Source organism: Caretta caretta, chromosome 18 (assembly GCF_965140235.1).
Source record: "Caretta caretta isolate rCarCar2 chromosome 18, rCarCar1.hap1, whole genome shotgun sequence".
Taxonomy (NCBI): domain Eukaryota; kingdom Metazoa; phylum Chordata; order Testudines; family Cheloniidae; genus Caretta; species Caretta caretta.
The window spans coordinates 6,133,606-6,138,698 of record NC_134223.1 but is presented as its reverse complement, the minus strand read 5'-3'; positions in this window follow the sequence as shown (position 1 = coordinate 6,138,698).

Here is a 5,093-nt window from a genome sequence, read left to right as displayed (position 1 = left end):
CCGCCGCAGCGCCTCCTGCTGGTCATCTGGGAATTAGCTCAATTCCAGCACTTGGAGCGCCACCTGCTGGCCAGTGTCTCTCATGCCTCAGGCCCCGTGCCCCTCCCAGACCCCAGTGCCCTTTACCTCAGGGCTCTGCCCACAGCAGTACCCCCCACACTCTGGGTCTTCCCTCCCCAGGGGAACCCCCAACCTTCTAAGCCCACCTTGCCTTAGTGGCTACTGCCAGTCATCATCTAGCCCCCTTTCTCTGGGGCAGGTGCAGTCTGTAATGGCCACTCATTATCAGCAAGGGGGTTGGAAGTGCCACCTTTCTTGGCCCAGCTGCCTCCCTGCAGCCCCAGTACCTCCTTTGGCCTTCAGCAAGGCCTCAGCCTGGGGACTCACCAGGCCAGAGCCCCCGGCTCTGCTCTGTTCCAGGTATCCTGTGCTCCCAGACAACTAGGTCCTTCCCACTCCAGCCCTGGAGTGAGACTCTGTCGCCTGGCTCACAGCCCTTTTATCAGGGCCAGCCGTGGCCTGATTGAGCTAGCCACACCTGGGGCCAGCTAGCCAGCCAGCCTCCCTCAGCCACTCTGAATCTCTTTTCTAATTGGGTCCCCACCACAGCCCTCTCCAAGGGCTGCTTTTAACCCCTGCTCTCCTGGAGTGGGGAGCCGCCCCACTACAGACACCAAGTAATTCTATTTTAAAAGTTACTAAAAATATTTACAGGTTTCAGAGGAACAGCCGTGTTAGTCTGTATTCGCAAAAAGAAAAGGAGTACTTGTGGCACCTTAGAGACTAACCAATTTATTTGAGCATGAGCTTTCGTGAGCTACAGCTCACTTCAGTGAGCTGTAGCTCACGAAAGCTCATGCTCAAATAAATTGGTTAGTCTCTAAGGTGCCACAAGTACTCCTTTTCTTTTTAAAAATATTTAGAGGAACAAGGAATGGTAGGCTGGCTTTAACCGGCTCTCGCTCACTGCCAGCTCGGGGGTGTGGCTTTCCCTGTTCAGTCACAGGAGTTACCCGAGGGCCACCATGACCAAACAAATGTCACATTTATTAACTGGGGCTATTTTCGTACGAAAGAGAGCAGGGGAGCCAATCAAACACAAGTCGACAGAATACAGGCTCTGGAGTGGCGACTTCCGTTACAATCTCAGCTGTCTCTCTGGGGAGAGCTTAATGGTGATTGCCGTGAGCAGGTAACGGCCCCTGGGGGCGCGTCTCTCGTGGTAAGAGAACGCCCAAGTCTGTTGTTGTGAATCCATTCTTTCGTGTGTCGTCAGCCAACTAAGAATGTTCACTGACGGGCAAACGAATTTTGTTTTGGGGCCGGTGGACCTGCTGGTGATTAATAACTAACCAGCCCGATTAGAATTGGGAACGTAAGCAGTCTTAACGGCATCCTGTGACATTGAAGCAAATGTTTAAATCAGTTGCTTAGAAGAAGCCATTGAAGGGGCTGTGTTTGAAAACAGGCCAATTATAAATCTTAGACCTAGTAGAATGCAGGTGGATTTCTTTCCCAGCGTTTTAGCCCATCTCCTCTCCAGGAATAACTAGTATGACAGCATTTCAATAGTCCAACAAAATCGTTACAAGAGTTTGAAGACCCTTTGCGGCGTCTCAGTTAACTCCCTCTCACCAACCCACGCCAAAGTCTTAGGGAGGTTTCCCTTGAGATGGTTTCTCTGCCTTAGCCACAAGCCCATCATTCCTCCCCTCTGTCCTGCCACAATGAGCTGCTGCTAAAGTCAGCTAGCAAAACTAACCCCCCCCAACCCTCGTAGGGTTGAGATCTCAAGTAGGGCTAGGCAGAGCTAGCTGCACTGAAGGAAGGGATCCATCCCCAATCTAGTTTCCCAGCACAAATAACTTTCTTGGGTCCTGGTCACATGTGGTGTCTGACATTTGGGCCTTGGCAGAGTTTTGTTAGTGTATTATTAGGATAGTGGTTTTACATGGCATGGTTGTTTAACACAGTGCAGCCAGAGGGTCCAGAAATGGGCACACAGGGGCATGCAGAGCAGTGACTCACCAGCCAGCACAACCCCCCCACGGCTGGGCATGGCATTACAGGATGTCCTCTGCTGACATCCCCGCACGACAGCTGCTCCAGCCCTGCACTGATCCGCTGCTTCTCCTAGTCAGCCCTCCGGCCAGCTCACTTATAGCCCCCCCCATTCCAGGGGGAGACAGAGTTCCACCACCCAGCAATCCAATAACCTCATGCCAGATCTTCGGCCCAATTCTGGGCTCAGTTCCTTACACCCCTTGAATGTGGGAGGCAGGGTGTCACACAACCTTTCTCCAGGGCCAGTTCTAGGCCAGGGACCTTGTAGCAAGCCACTGCAGTCCACTCCCTCAGGCTCCTGGCTGCCTCCCTGGACCACTTCCAACCTCAGCCTGTCTCTAGGCCCTTTTCCCCAGCTCCTACCTGGGCAACCTCCTCCACAGACCCTTCACTCCTTGCCAGGCTCTGCAGAGCCCCTTCCTGCTCTTGGACCAGGCGCTGCCTGTCAGGGATTTCTCCCTGGAGGGCCAGCTCCTGTCTGCCTCTCCCCAGACTGTCAGTGTGTCCACATCTGTCCACCTGCCATTCACCATCACTCCCATCAGCAGGGAATCCTCAGACCAACTCTCCTCCTACTTCCCCCCAGTCCCCTGGAATCCTTCCTTTATTAGCCACCAGCTCCCTTCAGCTGGGCCTGGCCCACCCTCCAGGTGCAGGCAGGTGCACTGAGTGCCCTCCCGCTCCAGTTAACTCTTTCTCTGCCAGTGCGGAGTGCACGCCCCATCACCTGGCCCCCAGGGACATTTCCTCCCTCTGCTTCTGTGAGGGCAGAGTCACAGCTGGAGGGGGCAAAAGCAGTGTCTTCACCCCGCCCTGAGATGCCGGCAGGGCAGAGCCAGTGGGCTGAGGTGGGGAAGGGTTCGGGAGAGATGGCAGAGATCAGGGCAGTTCCCAAAGGGGACAAAAACAACGAGGAGTCCAGTGGCACCCTAAAGACTAACAAATGTATTTGGGCATAAGCTTTCGTGGTTAAAAAACCCACGTCCCAAAGGGGACGTTTATCTGCTGCTTGTCACTGGCCTTTGTAACCTGGACACCCCAACGGACCCTGGCTACTCCCAGATGCCCAAAGCAGCAGCAGTCTTAAAAGCCCAGATCCTCAAAGGTATCTAGGTACCTAACTCCCATTGAAATCATGCACCTTTGAGGATCTGGGCCCAAGAATTTGTTTTCCAGCTGCGCTTGGGTAGAAAGCATCACTCCTTGCATTCAGCCATGGACCTCATCTACTCCCCCCAGTCACGATGGTGTTGAACTCAGTATGTTTCTAAAATGCTTTGGGAGGGAAAGAGCAAATTATTTTATCAGTCAGAACACCGGCTGCCTGCCATGTTCCTATTGGCCAGACGCGCCTGGCAGCAGTAAAATGAACACACATTGTTGCAACTGATGTTCTACTTAGTGCCTGCATGTCATTGACTAGCCTGGAGACAAAGCTGTGCAGGGCAGCTGCTAGTGCAAAGTGGGAGCTTCTAACCTGCTTTGACCGGCCTTGAGATTGCACTTGCTGGAGTTTCTATTCTACAAAAATTAAAAGCCAGATCCTCATCTGATGCAAATCAGTGTCGCTCCATTTAAGTCAGTGGGCCAGATCCCCAGCTGCTCTAATCTGGCACAGCTCCGCTGAAGTCAACGGGGAGTTTCACCAGCTGAGGATCTAAGTATTTTGTTAAGGAGAAGACAGGCTGGTGCTTTGCAATTCTTCAGCCTCCAAAGCACTACTGCCAGCCTCGTGAGTCCAGGTCCCCCCAAAACCACAAGATTGGCTTAAAAATTATGATTTTTTAAAAATAAATGCGGCATTCTTTATCTTTGCCTTCTGCTTCCGGAGCTTTTAAGGTGCATTGGGGTCACATTTCCAAGTTTTCCTCTGCAACCAGGCAGGCTGGAAGCTTACTAGAAACAAAGGAAAGCTGAGATTCTCCTGGCTCCGGGAGCTGGGGCTTTCAGAAAAACACCACGTATCGCAAGACTCTCAAGAGCTGGCAGTACTGTAAAGGGAATTTCTCTCACCCTCTTGGGCCAGGTGACTTAGACTGGAAATCTCATAAACACAGACTATGCCAGAAAATCTCCAGTGCTGGCTGCCTCCAGAGGGCTGTCCATAATCCAACCGGGGGCGGGGGGCAGCACTGGTTGCTTAGTCCTGTCTTGACACAGAGACCTTGGTACAAGCAAACAACCCCCTCTGCCTTCCCTAGGAGCCACCACATTCAGCAAATCCCCCGCGCACACACACACACACACAATCCCTCTCCCCAAGCAAATACCAGACCCGCGGGGTGAGCCGCCCTCTTTGCCCTGGAAGCAGCAAAGTGCAACTCATGGGGCAGGTGCAGGGAGTGAAAAGCAAACTCGAGCATCAAGCCCCCTCTCCCCCCTTGCTGAGAAGCCACTGCCCCCAGGCCCTGGTCACTCAAGCCCCCATCCCGCATGCTGATCTCAGCAGTCAGCGGAGACAAGTGGCAGTTTTGGGGGCCCAGCAAAGTGGTTCAGTCACAGCTGGGGGCGGGAGGGGGGACTGTTGTTACATTGTCAGGAGCCAGTTTGTAACCCCCCTCAGCATCACAGCCGGCTCGGGGAGGGCAGAGCCTCTGAGCCTGACCCTCCTTGGACTCAGGGGTCAAGGCAGCGCCTGGGGTCAGGGCAAGGAGAAACAGGCTCGCCAGTGCTGTCAGGGAATGCAACAAGTGGGCTCCTCTCCACGGGCGGAGAAGGACAAAGGGCCCCCCACAGCTCCCCGGCTCCAGCAAGCGCTGGTGGGGAGAGCAGCCAGGCGAGAGGGGAGGTGGCTAAAGCCCAGCTAATCCCCCAAGGAGCCCTGACTGGCAGAGAGCTGCCTTTTCTTCCCCTCTGTGTGTGCACGTCCATCTGTCTCTCCTCCACACGCTGTGCCGCCTGCCTCCTCTTCCCCTGCGGCTCGCCGGAGACAGTGCTACAGTCGCCTGCAAACTTGGGGAAGGGGGGAGCAGGGGAGGAGGAGGAAGTGAGCGCCGAGGAGGAAAAAATTCAACCGGGGGGGTTTTGGG